A 25,501-nucleotide genomic window follows, 5' to 3' on the forward strand; every position below is an offset into this window, starting at 1 on the left:
TTAGTCCCTTTGTAATGATGAACTCGAAAGATTCTTAAAAGCCGCAAGTTAACGATCCTCCTTGTGCCCGGCAGTTCTCTGTGTACCAATTACGGATTGAAAACAGAAGCGGAGCACAGGAGCGAAAGCTGCGCTAGGAAATAAACTAATTAAACTTTAGCCGGGCTCCGTGAGATAGAATGCAAAATACATGAATGGCAAAGACATCCAAAGGTAAAAGGTCGGTCGAATCGCTAATTTATCGCGTTCAAGTGTAATGAATTTCCGATATTAGGTTAATAAGCTACAGATGAGAAGTAGCATATTCCGCCGGCCGGCCGGCCGGCAGGCAAAAAGACAGAGTGCCGTTAACGTCACATTATACCCGTATCATGGGCCATCGATATCTTCCATACCGCGTCAAAGCGTCCAATGTCCTCGAGCGATGCTTTTGCGCAAAAGCTAAAACTCGTGGGCGCGCAGTCATGGCAGCAACGAATTACCAGGCGATATTAAATTCTTTGTGCAGTGTTGCAGACAACATCTCACAATAAAATAGAATTTTTAGAAAGTCTGGAAAGAGTTATGCTATAGAGAATCTCACGGAACACGTTCCGAAAGTGTGCGCGAGAATGTAAAACGGTGAGATACAAACCCGAATTACATAGCGATCCGATATTATTGGATTTGCATTTAGAAGAACATTTTACGCAGCCGGAAACGTTCTGATCTCGACGAGTTTTTTTATTGCCATCTTTTTAATATCAATAAATCAATAAGTAATTTCATTTAACGTTATTGCGTTTCCAGAGATATGTGCAGAAACTGCATTGATATCAGAACTTAAAAATTTGAGGCTGACTGCATTCAGCTGTTATCAAAAGATGCATTTTCCATGTTCGCGAGTTTCTCCACGAGAGTATTGCCGGATATATAGTCGACTTGTTTTGAACGCGCGTACGAGTGGTACGAGGAAAACTTTCCGCGCGATCGTCGATTCTCAAAAATAACTCGCGACTACTCCGAACGAGATAAATCGCATAAATCGTAATCTCGCACATAGAAACTTCCGACTGATCTCGCAAGGATGACTGATCCGCGCATTTGGGCTTAGCAAACCCACGAATCCCAGCTCAATACACTGCGGACACTCACATACATTTACACGTCATATACATCCATGTGTGTATACACGTTTTTATAAGTGCAATAAAAATATTCGAGGAAAAATTAAAACAAAATACAATCTAATTTAAAAATAGATTAGTAAAAAGAACAAGAATTAGGCACCATATCTGTACCTACTTTAGAGGTAAAGAATTACTATTATTACTAGTTCCTAAGATACAATATGTTTAGAACAAGTCGTATTGAACATTTTTATAGAGCCTAATTTTTAAACCAGGTACAGTGTATTATTGGCAGTTGTACTATTAAACATGTCAGTTAAATTACTTTATTAAAAACTCAATATAAATAAAGTTGCTACTTTTATTTTATATATATCTAAAAAATATATATCATCTCCCTACTTAAACTTTAAACTAGTTTTCTCTGAATTCATAATAATAGAGATACGGTGTTCTTTATTTCTAAGGTACAGATATATGTTTATAGGAGTAGGAGTGACAGCTAAAGTTTACATTTTTTTAAATATTTTTAATTAAAAAGATCTTTACGTTAGAATGAAAACTATCTACGCGGTTTTCTTCACGAAGCAATTCAAAATCTCATTTGCTTAGCGTTCAATTTGTACTAATTAGGAAATTCCGTGTACGATGCAACAGGGACACATTTACTAAGCTTTATTACGTCTCTCTTGCAACGAAGGACGTTGCATTCGCAGCGTATCAAAACACAGGAATAGAATCAAAAAGAATATCGCACCTCTATGCGCACACGTAACAGACTGCTTTGCGAACTTCACGTTCTTGGAGCATCAAAAACTTTCGAATATGGAGTGAATATGGACTTGGGAATATGTTTTTCGATTTGATACGGAAAACTCTACCTGCCGTCAAAGTTCGACGGACGCGGATCCGTTGCGAAGATCGTAAACCGATTCCGAATGCCGTTGAGCGGAAACGTACCCGAACTTGTGGATCGAAAATTAAAACTTTTCTCATGAATAGTAACGTCGTTCTATCTACGTTCTATCTATTGCTTTACGAAACTTGTACCTTGTTTAGCCGAATAAAGATTAAGGAGCATTATCGATATCCGATCATTCATTACGAAAGAGACAAGGTTCGGCGAAACGTGAATTGTATTTTATCGTATTCTGCTTCTTAAACACATGAAAGTCAAGCAAGTCCCCCGGGAGAAGAAGCTCTCTTAGTATAACGTCATTATCTCGAATTAAAGTTATTTTTCGTTATTTAGCATGCGCACATAATATCCAGAATATAAAAAAAATTAATCACAATTATCTCAGCTCCAACAAAAATTGGTTGTTAGTATCGCCGCATCGATTGCGAATGGAAATCTTTATGGAAATGTGCCATATACACGTGTCGCGGCGTACTAATTTTGTGACGTAACACTGCGTCGTTACTAAAGTTTTAGTACAATGTATGATCTATCACACAGATGTAACCGGCAATCCCGGACTCGGATGTACGCGTAGCACGCAAATTAAAACTTTTCCCATGAATAGTAACGTCTCGCTTCACCGCTACGCGAAAAGTCGTTGATTTTTGCTTTCGATGTTTTTTTTCATTTTTTTTTTATATTCTCCTCTGATGAGATAATCGTATTTCTCGCAATTCCTGCGGGATACGCGACACAACGCGGCGAATTAAAGATGCAGCTCGCTCGATATGCAAAATAGGGGAAATGGAAGAGAGTGTGAAAGAGAGCAACAAGACCGAAACGAGAATGGAACAACTACTCGGAGCGAACGAAGCATTAAGTGAAGATATTACGCGTGATCGAGGGATAACAGAAGCTATTTCGGGTGTAAAAGGGTTAACAGATGCAAATAAATCACAGGATTTCCCACTGTTACTTCTCAATTGCAATTTTCAAATAAAACAATCACATTAAAAAGTAATATATTAAAATATATTGTAAAAAAAATAGGAAAGCGTTAACTTTTTTTATAGCAAGCTTAGTAAATGAATTATTGATGAGAGAAAGCAATGTGTAAAATTTTAAATGAAGTTAATTTACGATAGTTGATAGATGGGACGATCGTTTATAAAGGACTTTTGCAGGGGATCTACGGAACTGTTCTTCGAGTAGTTGATAACGTATCTCGAGATTTAACGACCGCGGGGATATGTATGTGTCGGGATTAAGTATAAGAGACGTTAAATTTAATAAATCCTACACACAACGCCCCTTAATTTATCTATAACCTACGCGATTGGATAGTTCTCGCCCGTAATGGACTTTAAAATTTTATTACGTAGGGTATTAATAACCTGACGCGTTATATTGCTCACAGATTGGATCCAGGCGCAAAGAATTATTGCGACATCCATCTCCCGACCGCCCCTCCTCCTATCTCGGAGGCTAAGTATATCGCCATTAATCACGTTGATGTGAGGGGTTGATCGAAGCACGTAACCGAGTAATCTTGTTTAATTTTTCATTAGCGCCTTAGTCTATATTGTATCGGCAACGCCGTAACATTGTCATCCTGTAAGCGTAAGCTGAAATTTCCATCAAAATTCATAATAGTATATCTGCTCCATATACATCTTTTTATTACGTTTTTGTTCTAAACTGTCTGTCAATTTTCTTCCTTCGCGCAAGACTCTTCCCCCGTCACTCTCTTAATAAATATTTCGCGGTACTCGCTTAATTAATAAATAAAAGCAAAATTTACCGCGTTCTCGTGATGGAACTTTTGAACAAGAATTCAACTAATTTCCACAACGCACCGCGTTCCCCTGAACTTTTAAATTGCATAATTCCCAAATGTTGAATATTAACGCAGGGAGCACAGTCCGAGAGCAGTTTTAACTTTTGCGCGAGCGACGAGTGATTTTCCGCCCCGCACGTCGATTCTATATATTTTAATGCAAACAGTTCGTTCGCTTTTAATGCGAAAATTTCGCAAATTAGACAGATATTTACGCAGGTCGAAATTGGCTTTTGCAAAGTTAACCGCGGAATTTTGCGTAAAAATTGAAAAGTAATTAGCAGTACGAAACGCAAATCCGCTTAATGAGCGGCTTACCCGCAGGTCGTGCCCGATGTTACCATGTAAGTGCCGGCGTGCGGCGCGCCATATACCACTTTTATAACAAACAAAGTAACGGGACATACGGCACGACGCTTAATATCGCTTTAAAATTCGATTTATCTTCAGTGAATTACGTCGCAATTGCGTGACCTAAAATTACACTAGTTACCGATGTGTGGATTACTGCAATACCCTCCGGCCAGATCGTAGTTAAAATAATATTTACCATATAGCAGCGCTTTTTAAGTGTTTTCTCTAATAGCGTTTTAATTTTTACATGTAAAACATTTCGTGAGTTCTGTGTTCAACAAAATCTGAAATTTTATTCAGACAAAATGGAGGAAATCTATTATCCATTATTTTTAATTTCTATCTACAATTCTTTATAATTTCCACATTTGATAAAAACATCGATATCGAGAAACACATTGTCCCTTTCGTGCTTTCTGGTCCCAAATGTCTCTACACACACCATACGTATGTAAAGACCAATGATACATATGTGAAATACAATATTGTTCAGAATTACTTTATCATTCTATATCGCGGTATAATTTTATATCACGCCCGACGTCGATCCAGAGGTACCAAGTGAATTTCAACATTTCGCTCCGATGGAGGCATGGTTACACGTCTATCGATCGAAGCCGAACCATCGTAATGCAACCTGACGCGCACTAGCTGAAATTGAATTCGTGCTTGTACACCGGGACAAAGGCTGGTCGATCCCAATCGTATCAAGCTGGTTCCTATGAAACAATAGTCGCGATTATCTATCACAAATCTTCGTTTCGGCCGAACCCTTGTTAGACGACCGCGCCGGCGCGGTGCGGCGTTCCCGTGGATTAATGCCCTAGCCGCGATAATAATAACCGGCATAATTCGCAATCACCGTACGTCCGGTTAGATGATCCAGCGGCAGCAAAATTCGTCCGTGTAAAATCGAAACGAAGTATTCGTTCGCACAGCGATATCATGCCGATTGCGTCGTTCAGCATAATTAACCACTGCGGCATCGCGAATTGCGCTTCGTCACACGCGCCACGCACGCGAGCGTTACATTTTCAAAATTCTTCTTATCTCTTTGTGGCTTAAAAGCCAATGCTACACATACCAAACCGTTGAATGATAAAAATGTTCTACGCGTATTTGACCCCATGATGCGTGACGAATTAATTTTCTCCGACACAATGCCCCGATAAAAATTTCTATAAAATACAATACATTTTGAGAGTTTGCCGGAAAGAGCGTTATTACTGCACATATCAAGACTCTCTATCTTTCTTTCTCTCTGCAAAAGTTCGCATTACCCACAATTAGAATAAATAATTAAACTCATTAATGCATGTAGCTCATTAACGCGTATTACGAGCCTGATTTACGTGCTGGTGAATAAGGAAAGGGCCGAGAGGAATATTCGTTGTGTTGTCTCTCGGAAAAAAATAAACACGATAGATTTGAAGGGCAGTAATCGAGTGGCAAAGATTTTGGACGCTAGGGAATGGACGACCATAATCTCCCTTTGATGAACATCGTCGTCCTTTATTCAACCCTGTCGCAATTGACAGTTGAAAGGCGCTTTCGAAGGGGAAGAATGATACGGGTTGTCATTGACTGATGGCCAGCGCGCTCTTCGCCACATAAACACAGTATTGACAGTGTAATATTCCCATTGACGACTTGTCAAAAAGTAACCTATCGCGTACGCGCCAAATTTTGTCACATATTTTCCCGAATTTAAAAAAATAATTTCCCGGCAAAGTAAAAGTTTCTGATTTGGTTTAAAAAAAAAGAACTATAAAATATAATCGGTATAGTATGCAAATAATTTTTATAAATATTTTATGGAGGTATGGTATGCCTTCATTTTGTGACGAAACATCCGTTTTACATCTCGTATCGCATTCCCAATTATTTTAAATGGCATTCTGTGAACGCGAAGAGTTTCATATTATACCGAGTCTCCTTTCTCTTGCAAATATATGCGCTGAAAATCTATCGCAGATACTATTCACACACTAATAACTGACTCCATAAATTAATATCTACTAGGGAGGAAGTTCTTGATCCGAGAAGCACGTGCAAGAAAGTGCAAGTTTTACTTGCCCCATATCTTTCCTTTTTTCTTGAATGTTATTATCTAAAGTATGTTATTACCTTAGTAGAAGTTGAACTTATCGTCGCTTGAAATTGGCGAATAGCCACGCTAGAGCGGCGCATATCGGAAAGGAAGAGCAAGAATCGTTTTTAGAAGTCACCAACAGCGTGTCTATCGAAGTCAGAGTGTATCGCACAAACTTGATAACGACGAGAGATTAGTTCGTAGCACAGAGGAGGCCAATTAGCGCCGCCTACTCCTAATCTGTACGTCACTCGGTTGAAGGAATCACTTCTTCGCGGCTTCGCAGACGGAATTAATTAAGACGATCTTGGGGTCTCGGCATCTTGCTCGACTAAGGAACGGACTATCCTGTATGGGCGTTGTGTACGCGTGCGCGTGCACGTGCACGTAATGCAAATCAGTCGGAGGCAACCGGTGGAAATAGTGATTGGATTTGTTCGCTTAGGTAGAAACGGTAAGTCCTCTGCGCGATGGAGAAACCCGCGGATAGAGGACGTTGATGCGAGGGTGGAGCTTTCTCAAATTAAAGAGCTCCACCCTCCCATCAACGTTCTCTATCTAATACGGGTGAAGCATATCACTGTGATAATTATCCTGTCGGCAATACGCGAGTAGAAACTACATCATGTCTCCGAGGATCTTTACGTTACCATACGCATTATACATGTATAAGCCTATGCATATGTTAAGGGTGTCCGAGAACTTTGCGCGTGTGTAGATGTAAGGCATTCTGAACAGTAACGGTGAAAGATAGTACTTAGTTATATCAAAAATATTTAGGATTGTTTCGAGTCGACTGCTACTTGCGTATGCCTTGAAACACCATCGCTGTAATTAGCAAAGTTATGTCAGGGTAAGCAGGGTAGATATGTTGAGGCGTATTGCCAGTATAGAGTACGCAGAGTTTGGAACACCCGGCAGCTTGTCGAAATGCACTGAATCAGTTGAAACGTTCAAACAGATAAAAACACATACTATATATTGTGCGTTTGTTATTTCAAAAATTCACCGATAACATTAATTGTTTAACAATCGTCGGACTGCGTCGCGGTATATTTATTTTGTTTGACCAAAGGTGAGAAGTAAAAATAATGGACAATGAATGGAGCAAATAAAAAAAGTTAGTTCAATTTATGGCTATTGATTCTTAATATTAGTTAAAAACATAGTGTATATTGACGAGTCAACATACGCTGATATATTTATGAGGTCTCAATCATATTTATAGAATGATAAACAATAAACTTTGTACATTTGTATGTATGCGCGTTTACATGTGTATATATTGACGTCCCCGAAGTTGCTGTTCCTTCATTCTGGTGGACTGATTTAAGCTTCTTGGCTATATATCCCCGCTAATTACAGAAGTTTGTTTAGCGGACTTGGCACGATAGCAGTCATAATCCAAGCGGAACAGGATGCGCACAGTTGGCGGTGCTTTATGCGCACAGATTTTATGAGAGCTCAAACTATTAGAGCGAGATACGTCGCGTTCTCCGTTTGTTTCTCAAAATTATTTCTGTATATAGTACAGAAGTATTATACAATATTAATCAAAAGTATCAAACCGCCTCCCCGAAATGTAGCGTCAAAGACTTTATTATCAACGGTAGAAGCTTGAAGATATTTTGAATTTATTGCCCGACTATTCTCATTTCTGAATGCGTTAAAATAAATAAATAAATTTTCTTCTATCTTTCTTCAAGATTCCAAGAGACAGTATCAATAATTTTGTCTTATTTCGTTATTGCATCATATTTCGGTTCAAAGTTCAATTTCGAATTTAAAAGCTAGAAGCGTGACTCGAAATTATTCCATATGCTCCAACATGATCTTTTATTACATATTTATCAAAATATCAATGAGATATGATTTTGCATGCATATGGGTGGTGATATTCGTGGCGCATATTCGAAGCGATTAGAACATATAAATAATGGTAACGGTATAGATAATTCTGCGGTAGGGGAAATTGATATCAATTCTATTCTCTCCTGATAATTATGTCCAACAATCCCTGCAATGTCAGAGATGCAGAGTTTTTATATAAAATTAACGCTAACTTGGAACTGTTATTTCGCATTATATACACAATTTAAATTTTACGATATTCGTTCATTATTCTATCATATCGTCAAAACTTGGTAAGTCTTTATAAGTAATCTTATAATCTGTCTTAATTACTCGTGGGAAACAAAGTTGAAAGTTCAAGAAAGGAATTGACGTTAACGGCGCGACAATAAAAATAAGTGAAAAGTTAGTTTGTACATCGTGTAGACGAAGAAAAAATAATTGGATAAAAAGGAATGTAATAAAAAGGAATCTTTTATTACAAGCTCTATTAATAATACTTGATATATTTTTCAAACCAAAAAAATAGATCGTAATTATTTTCAGTCGATTGGTTTACACGAACTGAGTATTTCTGTTGTGCTTTTCGAGCATATCCTTATTGACGCTCACGTGAAAATTTTCACGTGTACTTTTCGCTTGCGCTTTTCTGAAGAGGTACAAGGTAGACGAGCGAATCGACGAAATAAAATAGCGACATCCTGCATTCCGCAGTATTGTGAATACCTTTTGCCGTCTTCTCCGTAATCTAAGCCAGCGTTTATTTTGTCCGTACACAAATCTGCGCGCCTTCTCTCGACAGCTTTCGTCATCTTTAAGGTATGCAATCGGTCGTTCAATTGTTCGGGTTCAAAGACTGTGCCGGGATGTCTTTCTACGTCTACTAGAGACTGTGCAGTCTCAAAACGTTTGAGGCGGTGTTGTGTATCATTGCGACGGTTGCGAGATCTTCCATCAGAAGAATCGGCTGCAAGACCGGTTTCTTGGAGACATTAATAATCGCGAGCTTTTTTCGTGAAAGCCTTTTGTCCCCGGAGTTTCGTTGCCATCGTCTTCCGAACACAACAAGCCTTAGCAAGGAACTCAATTATCGGGAGGAACTTCTAAATCCGGAACTTACAGGTCCGCGTTCACCGTCCTTCAGTTATCCTCCGTCAGTTGTATCCTCTCAGCCAATACGAAAAGAGCTCAGACGCGAAAAGTCAAACTAGAAAAAGAGGATTATCCGTTATCTCCTCTATGTGCCATTATTAACTAAAAGTTTAATTGCCTCGTCCGGTACAGTTTCCCACGTGATGACGGGAAATTTATCTCTGAAATAACATGAAACCGGTCGATACACTTTTACTGACGTAAAATCTCCGTCACAATTCTACAATCTTAATTCGTCGTTATCGAACAGAAGTAAGCGATGCATAATCTGTTTATCATTGTTATGTTAATCGGTTTATCATTTTTCCGCCCGTCGATTTCACTTTGATTTGATAAATTTAGATTTAGATGTTTTAATCAGTACGTGCGAGATTTTACGACCATTTTTCGAACGTGCGAATTAAAAGCCCGCGTTCTCGCGGCAACATGGACGCACGATTTACGAACGACATGACCACGTACAGCTCGTAGCTTGGTAGCCGTCCGTTCCAAGAGTTACAAGCGGCATTTCCGGATTTTTACGACTCCACATACGAACGGGAAGTCAACAACGACAACGGCAGGCCGCGCCGATGTAAGAGAGAAAACGCGCGCGACAGTCGTACGGAGGGAAAACGAACAGAACCCCGACACGCCGCTTATGGATGATGCTCATTAGCGAAATTATGAGGCAGCGGATGTCTTTTGTATCGATTCTCGCACGCTGGAATGCATTTGCTAATGCTTCGGCCGGCAAAATACGGCCAATTTACGCGGAGGTCGTGAAAGAATATGCAGGGAAGCAACGGTGAAAACATGAAATTGCACTAGCGGCAAATAAAAGCCGCTCTCTCGGTCGTGCGTCGATATATTCTAATCATCGGGGTGAGAAACAGAAGGGAGAAAGACGCGGAACGGGGTCAGAGGAAGAAGGTACGTGATTTCCATGGGGAACGGACAAAGAGTCTGCGATAATAAAAGTCAAAAGGAATAGTAGAACGATTGTCTGTGCGAATGCTCCGTCCTGTCCGTTCGCTTTCCCTGCTGGCGATGTTGCGCGGATTGAACAACAACGCGTTTTCTTTTTTTTTTTTTTACTCCATTTTGATTCGCATTTCCGCGCTGCAGTCGGTCGTTGGTGCGTCCTGAAAAGACTCGATGAGCTTGCCGAAGACCTTCCCCTTCCGAAAGGCCGTGGATATTGAAATGTCTGGAAGAGAGCCAGCGGGGAACGATGGCCGGTACGCCGGACAATACCCGGGAAATTTAGGTAGATAGTGATTAATAGCGTTCCTGCTTCGTGTGCAATCGTACATTCACGATATTTTCGAATACTTATTTGAGATTTTCTATCGCATGTAAAAATCTAGCGAGAGAGTTGTGACAGTTGTGTTCATAACCATAATATCAATCATTCGTAATAGAAAGCATATTATTTTACACGAGAAGCGATGAATTTTTTATAAAGCGCGTGTGTCTCGACTCTGTCGAGGGAAGAGAATTAGGTATGCTTAATAATTTCAAGGAACTCATTAAGTACATCGATCAGGTTGCACGTGCCGTCTTATACATACCGAATGAGTTCGTTTCGGAGGTAATCGCGTCGGGTTTAAAACTTCGACGGGATCAGAGGAAACTTTCTCGAACTCCGGAGAGAAACAGAATTAAAAGTAAGTAACGCGCGTCTTTCGGACTTCCCTAAAGCATAGCTCGGGTTAGGCTGGCGCCTTATCTTTTTCGCGCTCGCCTGTCCTACGGGAGCCTTGCTCCCGCGATTTCTCTATAAGAAAGCTCGTCGAGCAAACCATTGTTTTCACCTACTTGGCGAGAGGAACTCCACTCGCCTCGGATCGAAGACGGCTAGACCCAGACGAACGGTTTTATTCACGGTCGAACGGACGCGTTGAAGAAAATAAGAGGGTCCTCCTCGTGTGGCGCCATGGAGGCAAACTTAAAGATATAATCGATATATTTTCAAGCTCCCTGTCCCATTCGAGAAATATAGCGGAAGAGAACTGATCAAGATGGAGGATAGAGAAAACATTTAAAAGCTTCGTGTTCACGGACAATAAAATAGTATCAATGAGAGAAGAAGTACCCGCCAGAGGAGAGATATGAGGAGCGTTACACCGCGAGCCATTCGGGATCGATAACAAACAACAACTAACGTTAGCAATAAATTTCTTCGAAAAACACGATAGCGAAAGTGGAAAGCGAGATGACTATTTTCCTTTGTATATTAAGACGGAGATTTGTTTCACGAAGGGAGCGAGAATTAGGACCGCTAATCGTATTCCGCTTAATGATGAATCACTCAATTAATTACATAAAATGCTCCCATAATGGCAAAAGTTGAAGAAGACTAATAAATGTTCGGAATCCACGGACAATATTCGCGAGTGCATGGAGAATTCCGATGCCGGTTACAGTCGCGGCTTAACTTTCGTCGTTAAAACTTACAGCGCGTTCGAGTACGGACGTGAAAAATGAAAATGTAAGAGGAGCAAACGCGATGGCACGTCGTAATTAAAGAGCGTGGAGCGGGCGACAAAGGAGCCGAGAGGAGAGAAGGATGGTTACGCGAGAGTGGTCTACTGCCAGGATCCATAGATGCGGGAGAGAGTCTGGAAGGAATTTCAAAAAGAACGTAGAAACTGTCGGATGTCGCGTACGTCTCGGGAGTGCCAATAAAGGCGAACTCTTTAAATTAAATTTTATATCTTAACTGAAGCGAGAACTGCGACCTAACGTTTGACAAGTCGTTTCTCTCGAAAGTGTAATCTCAGGTGAAGAAAATAATGAAGCTGTCGTATTTGCGCGCGATTAAATTGGCAAAATTAAATGATAGCGACACTCACCGTCCATTTTATATCGACCTCATTATTATAACCGGGCGATACGATGACATTTTCCAAATGAATTATTGAAGAGGGACTCTGTGGCGGTTGATAGGAATATTTAAACCAGGTCGATACCTTCAGTTAACGTGGCGTCTGGTATCGACAAGCCCGAGGCCCGTACTCCAACGCTCCTTCCTCAGAAATCCTCATCTCGTTTTCCTCCTCGCCTTTCTCACACACTACACTCTCTCATCGCTCTTCCGCTCCCTGCTTTTTCCTTTTTCCCCGTTTCCCCAGCTATATCCAGATCTTCCTTCCTCCGATTGCACTCAGTTACTGGCTCTTACGTTGCGGAAGCGTACGTCACGGTGACGTCAACAAATTTTATTTTGCCGGTGCGAGCATTATTTGAGTCGTACAGTCGAACGGTCTGGTTTAACAACGATATAATATAATGTAATTTTTATTTTTACATTTTTAATATTCAATGAACCTAAAATATATAATAATTCTTGGAAGTTGAGAAGTTACAGATTGAAACAATCTTGCAGAGAAACTTTTCAAGTCATTTCTGGTTACGCAAAAACCAGCAAATTTGCTTTTACTCCCTTTTTCTGTTCGGTAACTAACGTAAATTTTTCTCCTTTATGTAAACAAGTATAATTTTCCGACTTTGTTTGATCCAGATTCGACATACCCAACATCGAGTGAACAAGATTGTAAAAACGCGTTAGAATGTTGCAAAAAAAAAAAAAAAACAAGAAGCATTGATGAAGCTGACAGAATGTACTGACCTGTTTGCTCGCTGACTAGCTGCAAACAATTGTTTGCAAAATTTAGAAGCAAATATTTTATGAAGCTGATTTCGCTTACTGACAATCATTTTCCCGGCGGCAATATTCTGTGTCAACACGACTACCGATCAGAGCCGAACCGAAAAGACCAGAGTATCACGGTTGACGTATTAAACAATAGAATACAGCGGAACAATATGCCCTGTCGTCCACCCCCGCTCCCCTCCCCATTTCCATCGCGCTTTCGCTAATCTGCCTTTAGGTTTCCAACGTGCATTCGAAAATGTCACGCCGATTTGACGCAGGTGGTTGCCCTATTGTTGCAGCCGGGTGTCACGTACGCTGCGCGTTGCGAGTGACAGAAGCTCGATGATCGATAGACCGGGGTTGTATCAGCGAAAAGATTGCCCCTTCATTTCGTTTGCAGATGGAAACATTTTTTTTCCAGCAGTTTACGCATCGGTCGGGTTTGAAACTCCGATATTTTTCGATCCGCGGCTGCGGCAATAACCGAGATGCACCGCGCCCGTTTGTCCGACCGTCCATTCCGTCCATTTGTTTAGAGGCGCTCTTTAAAAAAATGGAACGTCGGGTTCTATTATCGAAAATTCCGCGAAATTAAGATAGATATGCGAGATACGAAAACTCGTATCAGTCATTCTCCTGTTATCTAATTATTACGTATGCCAACCTAAACTCACCGTTAAATATATTCAGGCTGCGCAAGACCGAGTCTTGATTCTTGTTAGATAATATCAATAGATGAGAGCTACCATAATCATAGAATGCAAATGAGAAACAATGAATTACAACGTCTATTTTGCTCTCAGCAATATTATAGCGCGTCGCACTCGTCGTTGCGAATTCGAATGCGATATAGTCCTCGTATCTGATAGGACTCATTCCCAAGTTATGTAATTGCGCATTGGATATTGAACCGCGGTTTCAGTACGGATATATCCTGTATTCCTGTCTATCCCAGAACCTCCCTACAGAGCTGTAAGCAATCTTTGTTTCAACCAAACCGAATTTTAAAACCATACATTTTAAAACACATGTGCAGCTCTGAGTACACGCTGCAGTGCGAAAAATATCCTTGTAATATTGCCGAAGACGAAAAGCCATATCCAATCAGCCTTTCATTGAACATCTATGGAGAATGTGAATTTTTCTAGAAAGTATCTGCGGGATCGTTTCCACAAGTTACAGTAACATTTATTTCATTATTTCAGAAGATAATGATGATATCAGATATCTTAATATATTATTACTGCCCATTAAAAACGAATATTTTATTATTCCTATTGGAAACGATACTCGCGGAAAGTATTACAAAAATTGTATAAAATGTGTCTCTAATGATGATCGTTTTCTTTTAACGATTGCATCATTATACTCATATATAATTATTACATTTAAAAAAATTTCGCAAATTTAACGCTATTCAAATACGACATAATTAAATTTCCATCTTTTCCTTTTATGTTACATTCTCTTTTTCGCACTCGGAAATTTATTATCGCTTTTACGTTTATTATAAAAACTCCATTGCATTGACAGCGATGTCACCTTGCAATATGAATATCGCAAATATCGAAAAAGATATAATTAATATCCTAATGTGAACACCTTTATTTATTCCGTGTAATACAAGAATTCTTAGCTTAATTTTAGTCGAGAAATGCGTTCCGAGTAAACTGACAGATTTTACATTGCGCAGCTTTCTCGTGTAATAATTGTGTAAACGAGAAACGAAAAATGCATGAATAGGGGGTATAGTATATGTATCGCATATATTTAACTGAAACAATGCGGTAATCATCTTGTTATACCTCCTTAAAAAGCGTATAAGCGTAGCAACATGTAGCGGCGTCAACAGCGACGATGCTGACCGAGTAATTGTTTATATTTGCATGTAATTATTATATATTGTGACCGAAGAGTTATGGTAATACTACGTTTGTTGCCAGTGAAAATTAGCATTGCTGTCAGCGAGAAAGAACGAGCTGTATGCGCGCGGGTAACCGCGGTCGGTACCAAGTAATGCGGATGAAAAGCACGGTGTGCCACTCGTTGGTTATTACATCTGCATTCAGGAGCACCACCGCGAGCGGAGAATAAATCCGTGGGGTCAAGTACGATATAAATAACCGCGATTTTATATTTTTCTTCGTTGTGCGACGACCGTAAATTAATCGAAGTTTCGTGTATAAGAGAGGAACGATGTCGCATGTTCGTTACGTCGTTACACGGCAACCAATAAAACTTTGAGGACGCGACAGTTGACTTATCTCTTTGATGTATTTTTGATGGAATTATAACGATCAGAAACTTCAGAATTAGTCACGCCAACTAAAAACGTAGGAACTTTAAGAAAAGCAATGGTCTTTCGAGCACATCTATAAACTTGAAATAGTATTTAATGTCCGGTATTTTATTTTACGCATTCTTATCATAAAAAAATTTGTTATATATAATGATAAAGGCTGCGTTTCATCATATACGAAGTTACGCGTTTTATCATATACGAACGATTATGTGAGTTGAGATATAAATGCCCCTAGACATTATACCTCTTTGAGAGAACAAAGAGTACGTAAAGATAAAGACCGTTTCGAATTGCAAATCATTCGCGCGAAAGAAGAGCGAGTTCGCTCGGATTTCCTGACTCGACGTTGTTCATTCGACTTTCCTCAAATACCTGAATGAAGGCTGAATCTACACGTTAGTTATTCCGGGCATTACCATTGAATTCGGTGATCATATTCAGCGCTTTCGTATGCAAAGAGCCCGGTTATACACACTGAGAAAATTGACATTCATTTAGGAAAGACGTATACAGTATATATTCGTTACATATTGCATTTTCTTTTAATAATGGATGCCGTAGAAATAATAACTATCGAAAATTATATTTGAGATCAATGTAGATCGATAAAAAAAAACGATAAGCTTGCAATATTAAAATTTTTCGATATAGGTTATTGATAGAGGAAAATAATACGTCGCGTAAGAAACGCTTATTCATTGCACTCGATTTCACCCCAATTTACAAATTTTATAAATATATAAATAATAGCCTTAAATATACAAATCTTTCATTTCATTAGACTCTGTCAATCATTTGAAGTTTCATTACGAAACTTCAATCAAACTTTAATAGTCTTCGGCGTCTTAAACGTTGCACAAACATCGACGTGATTACAAGTAAATTTATCGTGGAATGTTTGGTAAGTGGTTTGTCGCAGTTGTAATTCGAGGTATTTCTCTTGGGATTTCGTGCACTAACATAAATAATTTGAGATTAGCTGCTAATAGAGTCGCGATACAAAACGTGAAGTTTCTCGCATCTAAGATATAAAATATAAATTTTTGTTTTCTCAATTTATTTCAACTATTTTCAAAATTACGATTTATTATTATTGAGATAAGGACGATATAAAATTAGAAGTTTACTTTAATTGGAAACTTGTATTTTAATTTTTTTTATTAAAGAGATTCACAATTTCTCCGAGGACAAAATTATACCGTTTTCGTCTTTCCTCTTCTTGGAATTTTCTTGGAACAATATTGGATGTCCCCAACGTGACAGTAGTATTAATTGACGTCACAGTTGGGAAAAGGATCGTAATTAGACACACTAATTCCAAGCTAACACACTCGCTCTAGGAGGTATCATTGAAATCCCCCAAACCACAGTTCCTCTGTACGCTTGTACATACGCGCTCCGTATGTTGCTGATCGTCAAATATTGAGAATTCTGAATATCCAGTATGATGAAACAGAGCGTATATAATGAAACGAGAGCTTTGTATTATTGACTGCATTGATGGCATTCAGAAAACCTTTGTGATCATAATTACGAACTTTCCAGTACCCGTGCACGTTTCGCTACAGAGCGCAGCATTCGATTGCGCGTTGATTTTAATGAATCCCATGTATCATGCGTGTTGAAATTGGTGCTTATATTCTCTCTTTGGAGATGCGTCGATCCTTTGATCATTTCATCTCACGTTAAAAACTAGTCCACGCGCACGGCTAAATTAGAAGTGCAAAAAACGACTAAATGTGAAAAAACATAAGCAAAGGTTTAGAGAGCCTGTATATTTCGAATATATATTCTTTATTAATATCAATTAATTATATTTATGAAAGAAAATAGTGGATATTGTTAAACTATATGAATACGAAGCAAAAGAAAAAGTGATGTGGAATATGAATTTTGTTATATAAAGTATGAGATGAGATGTATAAAGTATTTTTTATAACCGTACGAGATAGATTTAATTTAATCTTTTTACTTCGAAGGGCGTAAATATTGAATTAAAATTTATGATAGGAAGATTAGATAGAATTATTCGATTAAAGCTTCATATAGGCAATTATAGATTTGTAGTTAGAATTTAATACATGGGGAAATTTTTCTATCATCTGAAAAACATTTTTTTCACGGATTGATAAAAAAAAATCAAAATTTAGAAGTCTTATTACCCTCAAATGTTAAAGACTATAGGTTGGTCAATCGTTCTTACCTTCATAGGGACTTCGTAGAATGCTGCTAATGTTAAAAGCTGAGATATAGGTAGATACCTACTGTATCGTTGGAGTACTTACCTTTTGTGCTTGCAGGATATAACCCTCTACCATACCATATTGCTAAGCCTCTTATTTATAAAAAAAATTAAAGTTGTATTGCAATGATTAGGGAAAAAGCGACAATTATAGAGTGTAGAGTGCAGTAGTTGCTTATTGAACTCAATGGGAAATGGTGAGAAATCTTAAAAAATAATAGGAACCATCCTGCTTTACCAACATGAAGCTAGTATTGGTCGTGAATAAAGCCAGGAACGTGCGACAGAGGGTGCGAGTTACAGCTTAACGTGATCCTGCAACTGCATTCGGGGATTCCCCAGCACGGGCGTAGCACGTGCACTTAACGGTCCGTCGACGCGGCATGGTTGTATCGACGTGTATATATGTATAGTCAGCTTTCTAGATGCTAATGGATATACAAGGATTATATCGTTGCCTAAGCTAAATTTGCGCTTGATGATGCTTGCGGATATGTACTCAGCATAAACTTCTAATGATACTAATTTCAGTTCTATTCTCCTTCGTGCGATAATTAACATGTTTCGGAAATAACCGGAGAAATATTTAGGATAATTAAAAACCAAATGCGCGAACAAAATTTAAGATCGTTTACCGTAACTTTTTTCCATTATAAGTATAGATTTCATATTATAATATAGTGTCATGCATTAATGAAAAAATAGTTTAAGAACATTTTTTCACAACTGATATTATGACAAATTACAATTCTCTAAATATTCTTTAAAAATTAAGATCTTGTTTATAATTTTAAAAGATTGTAGAGACAATTACGTACACCTGTCATAACCAAAAATAATACATTGATCTCTGGAAAATATAAAAATACGTTACTTATTTAATTTGCATATTTCTATTTTTAAACGAGTTTTTGCTTCGTTTTTACTTCGCGGAGTAATCAATTTTCCTATTGCTCGTGTCCGAGTGTGAATCTTTCAAATTCAAACTCGTCTAGCTTACATACAGCTAAATGAAAAAGCACCCTTGAGATGAGAGACGATAGGCACGTGACTATTTCTTTTACCTGTCCCCTATATCCGATAATCTCGATTGCATCCGCGATTCAACACGAATAATGCGAGTTATCTAACGTTGAGTAGCGTCACGAAGTCGTTACGTCAAGAGTGCAAGGATCTTGACAGCCTCGGAAATTATTGTCCCCGCCATAATGTCGGATCCAGCGCGCTACTTCTTTAGCCGGCAATAGCTGTCTCGAGCAGGAGTGAGAGACCACGAGCAATGACTTTGGTAATAACGGGACGCATTATACTGGAAAGATAAACGGGGAGGAGAGAAGGCGGCAGCGGAGCCCTCGTTTCTTTCGCGTATATAGCTCATTACCATAGGGATCTAGGCATAAAAGCGTATATAATATATATACGCTTATCGCGCATCAAGCGAGGCAATACTTCCGCTGCGGTACTTTTGTACCATCCCTGTCATCCGGATTTAGAGAACGGTGAACGACGAAACGGAAGTAGGGCTTGATAAGCGCTTCGCCATTAAATTGTTACAAAGTGAATAAACGATTTAATAAATACGAAAACGAAAAATAATATATAAAGGTAGAAATTAATTCGAAAATGATTATTACTGCATTCTCTGAGCTCGGATTTCGTAAGATAAATTACGCAGAATTATTATGGAACTTTTCGAGAAGGATATGATTTGGAAAGATATGATTATTTCGATGGTATAGAAAGTATTTCATGACCAATCCGCGATATGTAATTGAAGAGGCAACGACGACGAACGACATGCTCGACGAACAAATCAATTTTATGCACGACTGTTCGCGAAGCGTAATAGAGGAGTTATGACTTTTTCGTGAGATGATCGTTACAAACTTCAAGGTCCGTGGTTCGATGAAAAAGTTATAAATCGTGCATGAAACTAGGTATTAAAAACATAGATAAAAAACAATGATACATATTAAATATCCTTACGTTAATTCGTCCTTATCTATAATTAAGCTAAATTTTTAAAAGTATTGAGTTAGCCAAATGAAAATTATTTTCTTCAATTAACAGTTTTTAATCACATTTTACTCAGAGCAAAATTGCACAGAAGAGATGCATTACATTTTTCTATTTCACATAAAGAAAGTTTAATTCACATTTTTAATTAAATAGTAACAAAAAAGATAGAAAATAAAGGATTTAATCAAACGGAAAAATGAATACCCGAAAGTAAACTTTCAGATCGTTAGAATATACCACTGTTGTTAATTTCTACGGGAAAGATAATAAAAAGCGTACTTTGTCTGCGTCAAGTGTAGTCACCCTGAGAAAAAGATAATTTATATCTGACAGGTTTTAATACTGCAACGCTGTAGAACGAAATATTTCGAGACTCGCGTTATAGAAATCTCTGATGGAGCGTTAGTATTATTTTTATACGTATCGTTCCAAACCAACTTGCACAACATATAGGAAATATGATTATGGAAGTACACGTGTATATGCATTAGGTATACCGTGTAAATAGCGTATCGCGACACGATAATTCAGTAAATGCTTGTTATTTTCAAAATTATAAAATGTAAAAATAAATATTTAGATTGAAAAATAATATTTGTCGTATTGTAGCGCAATTTAAGCGAAATAAATGAAAACGAAATCTGACACGGCCCAATGATAGATCCGCATATCGAATCATGGTAAATGGGCTGTTTATGATTATATTGATGGATATATTAAGTCAGCTATAACTAGTAAATTGGACGAAATAAAAATGTCGCGTACACAGCCCGCGATCTATCGGGGGTATAGGGGGAGAAGAACTAATGAATTAAATTTTTTTATATATATCCTATATAATTATTAACGTATAAAATAATATGAACTGTGATATATCGCTTATAGAAGATATGAAAATAATTACACACACTTCGTATGAAACAATATTCCCGATTTGCGATTTATTTTAAATGCATTAGCGTTCGTAATTGAATACTTTTTCACTGGTAAAATGGCAAATGCAGAGTCGATTACCGCGTAGTGTTGTAATAATGAAAAATCTCTCTCGCTGCCGTAACAAATGGCTCGTTAGTGCCGAGTAATCTCGGCGATTCGATTGTTTCAGGTGGAATTTATTCGGGTTACTCGAGGAAGCCGACCACCCACGATAAATTCCCGTTGCACGATACATGCCTCCGTGCTCTATAGATTTACCCGTGGTATAAATCTGCCGGAAGATCAAGTAAACGGAGCGGAGCTATAGTTCCGCGTGTCTCAATTATCCGCCGAAACTATTATTAGGATTACGTCCGGCTTTCTCTCTCACGTCGAGTTCTTCCGCGCAAATTTTAATACGAAAAACGTGAACTTTTTCGCGCGACGACGACTGCAATAAATTTACTCGGGAAATACGCGTAATTCCCTCTTTTGTTTTTTATCCACGTGGCCGCGCGGTCGATAGACCCCACCTACTCGAGTAATTAAATGTCATTAAGCGCGTGTGTTGGGAATAAATATCGATTTTACGCTGGAGCCTGGTCCGTTTAACACATACAAAAACACACACACACACATACACACAAAAACTCTCTCAAATACTGGTCATATGCAAGACCTTGGACGTTTTCCACAGTGGCAATCAATACGAGCACGACGCGACAGCGGAACGGAAGATAGCAGTTTCAACATTTGGTTTGAAGAAAAAGTAGCGGACATTGCGAAAAATAATGCGCGAAATGTAACAAACGCGCTTTTTCAGCAAGTTGCGAAATCTACTGACACAGGTATGTATATATATCGTATGGAAAGTACATTTGCAATAAAGATAAAGAACCCTGTGTGTGTGAGAGTCTAATGCAAATAAATTGTTCATTTTGTAGTCAAGCACGAACGCACAACGCGCATATCATAGAGGTGAAGTATTGCTTTACGAAACTACTCGCATAATTGTACGTCTCGCATGATTTATTTGGTTTATAAAATGAACAACGAACAGTAGCGCACGAAAGATATCTTCAATTTAACAAGGGAAATTATCACAAAGAATATCTATGTATTGAAAAATTTAATCGAAATTATAAACGGTATATTAATAAAAAATAAATATTAATTTCTGAATATAAAATTAAAATATTAACAAAGAATGAATTACAAAGTATATTACACAAAGAGAATTTAATATGGAAACTGTGTCTACGGTTACAAATATTAATTATCTGTGGGAAGTAGTTTCTTGTGGCATGTCCACGATACTGCTGTTAAAGCAATAACATGTGATAAAAGGAAAACAAGCTGTATTTGCTACACTATTACTTTCATGTAGATTAATCCACGTATCAACCAACGCGCTTAAGGGCTAACGACAAACCAATCTAAAAACCAAACAAAAGTAGATTTGGAGACCGCGCGTTCTTGTAAGCCGCTTAGAGTGCGGCAAATGTTTCCCCGTTGATAGCTGGGGTTGACTGGCATGCGTAGGTGGCACGGTTCGAGGAGGATGGAAAAAAGTACGTGCACGGAAAGCGGAGTAAAGAAAGGACTAGAGCAGGCCACTGGGTTCTATCGACTTTTAATTACTTCGCATCGTCTCTCACAAAGAGCTGGTGCGGCACCGGGTGCATGGAGCGGAGCGACGCGACGGTCTCGTGTGTTTGCCCCTGCTTCGATCGCTACTTTAAACTTTAAGCCAATATCGTCCACTTCGCGCGCGATCCACTTGTGCCCGACGAGCGAAACAAGGGCAATTTTCACTTCGAACATTATGCAGGTCAATGTGACAAAAACTATCTACAATGCGGAAAATAGCGGGGAATCGTGTGAGAAATATCCGCTGAGAATTCAACCGTACACGGAAAAAAGAAATTGGCTACTATAGCAATAAATTTAGGTTGCAAAATAGAAATAGCTAACATTTTTTGCAGCGAGAGCTATAATTGAGCAATATATATAGTAGCAAAACTTAACAAAAGGAATTATAATAGCTTTCGCTGCAAAATATGTTAGATATCCCTAAATTTGTAATAATTTAGCAATAGTAGCTAATCCTTTTTTTCCGTGATAGTGTTACGATAGGCGATTCTCAAATATTATCTACGTTGATATAACATCACATAATTCACGTAATTAAATGCATAGTATATTTGTGATCGTCAGAAATAATTTTTTTTTTTTATATATATACGTGTTTATCGCAATGTTACGATCAGCAAGAGAGCTTTTGAGGAAAATTAGAAAATAGACACATACGTACACACACACACGCAAGTTGTATTGATTAATGCATTTTTTCCCCTAGATGTAGAAAATTTCGCAAGGACGTATCTTTTATTAAAATTGACGTCAAACGATAATGCTATAATAAGGTTGAAAGCTCGCACAAAAGCGTTCATTAAATTTTTGTTTTTAAAGTCTATTACGGCTAAATATATTCAGAGGCATATCACAAGCATATTAAGTATCTGCTAATTACGAACCCGGAGGCAGGCAATAATAACACTGGTAAATATATCGTGATAAAAATATAAATTTAAATATTCATTAAATGTAAAATTTTTTAATGTCGCGCTGGTGAACGTCAATAGTTGCGGGTTATATCCAATTCCCTCGTTAGAATAACGGCCCAAACAAATATTACTAAATATCGATCGCGAAGCTCAATGAGAGTACCAAAATGAAAGAGCCTCCGTCTATATGCTTGCACAATTCGCGTTCGCGTGGTGCAATTCACCGCGAATGTCCGAGCACAGCTTCATTTGGCTGCGGAATACTAACCAACGAATTTTTTCGAGCGCATAAACCAAACGAAAACACGTTTTCGTATTTGTATGCGTATATAGTATACCTCTCAGAGATCGTAAACAGCAAATACGTTTGTTAACAGTGTGATTGAAGCTGTAATTATGGGTTTTAATTCACTTACACAAAGAACTACTATTTGGGAACGAACAAATTATTAATATCGATATATCCCGCGGCAATCGATCTGCGCCAATATGTATTGATAAAATTGTTTATGGTTTTCATAATATAACGTGAATATGATGTGAATCCTCAACTGATGCCCTAGTGCGTTAATTCATCGGTGTATACTTTATATGACTGGCAACGCTTTCAAACACAGATTTCACGGAATTCACTTTTTAGTTTCGTATTCGTATTTTATATAGAAAACTTTATTATTGTCATTAAGAAGCTTTGATGGTTAGGCTGTGGAATCTTTGGCAAATGCCGAATTTTGTGCTGCTTATTAAAGTATTCTCGACTTGGACTTTGAATACTTACCGTGTGAGCGAAGCAGTTCCGTGAACATCGAGTAATCGAGCAAAGCATTGGCATACGGACTTACCTAAAACAAATCGGAAAAAAAAGCTGCGTTACGACTTATATATATATCATGTTGGTTGACGGTAACACCTACCGCGTCGAATATATTGGCTACCGAGAAAGAGATTCAAATCGATTACTATACCCTTTGGGTATCGCACCCCGGGGGAAACTTTTAACATTCGCCAAGACGATAGGAATAGAAAACTTCTTGCCCCGCGCCGCGGAAAGGGCGTGTTAACGTTATCCGTCTTTCCTCCGCCGTTAGCCATGTCAGATAAAATTGAGGAACATTTTACCCGAACGGTCACGTATAGTACAATAAGAGAGGCACGAGAGGATGACACGAAAGATGGATAGATACAGCGGGCAAGGAGGTTCTCGCGTCTCCGCGTCGAAGGAGCACTTGCCTAACGGATTACGATCTCAACTTGAGAATGGAGTTCTTCATGGATCAAATGAAGATACGACATGATTATGTGCCGGCAATCCTCTCGCGTAGAGACGATTCCTCAAGATTAATATATATATATATACATACATACATACATACTTATATATAATTATCTATATATATATACGCTGCTCGCGGTTTACAATTTGCATGCGGAGGGTGACAATGAAAGCGGCGAGCACGCAAGTGGGTAAGTCGCGACCTCGTTCGCTTCATAAGTCACGCTCACATGGCTGACTTTAGATCCTCCGTCACGCTGAGCTACGTTTTGACCTCCTCCCGCTTTTTCGTTCTCTGGCTGTTGCATGTGTTCGTACTTTGTAACATACTTATTTACTTTTTACCCTTTTCTTAATCATTTGAGATTAAGGTAAAAGATAGAAATTTGGTCGCCGAAGAAACACAATTTTTTACAATGTTCTTTTTATGTTTTATTTTTAATTTTAACCAAAATAAACTTAAATTTAATTACGTAGTACTAATATAAAACACTCTGCAGAGAAAGGTAGTTGAAATATATATTTTTTAGAAATACTCAAGTACGTGCTTGCTTTTCTTGCTTTTGCCCAAAATCAACTCTAATTATGCTAGTAAATCTGAGTTATCGCGCCACGCAAAAAATATAATGACACCTGCTTGCGCAAAATTATATTATTTAATTTAGGTGCATAGTTATATAACGTGTAATAATTTATTATAATTATCGACGCGTAAAATAGCCACCGCATGACGGCAACAAGTTGCTCAAGAACTTGTTGATCGAAAACTTGATTAATGCATAAACGATGGTTATCATGACGCGGCGAACGATAGCTCGGTGCAAGATGTTGCCTGACATAGTTTAGCGACGCGATTTGTCGCGGGAGATAAATTCTTGTGAAAGGAATTCGCATCTCACGCGGCATCAGCGTTAATTAAGATATTGCTACTGTGACGCGCTTTGTATAGAGTAGCGAAGATATGATGCTGTACGCTTCTCTAATAAGATCTTTAACTTGAGATATCAATAATTGTATAATAAATGCACTTGATACGATCAAAATCTCTCTAACTTTAATCATGAAGCGTAATGATAAAATGTAGCAGAGATTGAGGTTTTTCGCAAAATTGTTATTAGTCAACACGTGTAACAACACCATTTTTATCTATAGACCTTAATCACGGACTGTAAGCGGGATTAAAAAATAAGGGAGATTTAGAGGGAGAGTAAGAGAATTATTTTATTATCCTGTGAGCTTACGTGCTA

General features: G+C 38.3%; 1 protein-coding gene and 1 long non-coding RNA gene across 4 annotated transcripts in view; one reads left to right on the plus strand and one right to left on the minus strand.

Annotated features, from left to right (window-relative positions):
- The window catches only part of Rg (A kinase anchor protein rugose), a 310,596-nt gene that overhangs the window by 214,893 nt on the left and 70,202 nt on the right, over positions 1-25,501 (minus strand). The window lies entirely within an intron of this gene.
- Positions 6,374-21,558, plus strand: LOC139815247 (uncharacterized). Its single transcript, XR_011732695.1, has 3 exons — positions 6,374-6,747; positions 21,112-21,262; positions 21,359-21,558. It is a non-coding gene; the product is annotated as an uncharacterized lncRNA (long non-coding RNA).

This window comes from Temnothorax longispinosus, chromosome 6, assembly GCF_030848805.1.
Source record: "Temnothorax longispinosus isolate EJ_2023e chromosome 6, Tlon_JGU_v1, whole genome shotgun sequence".
Lineage (NCBI taxonomy): Eukaryota > Metazoa > Arthropoda > Insecta > Hymenoptera > Formicidae > Temnothorax > Temnothorax longispinosus.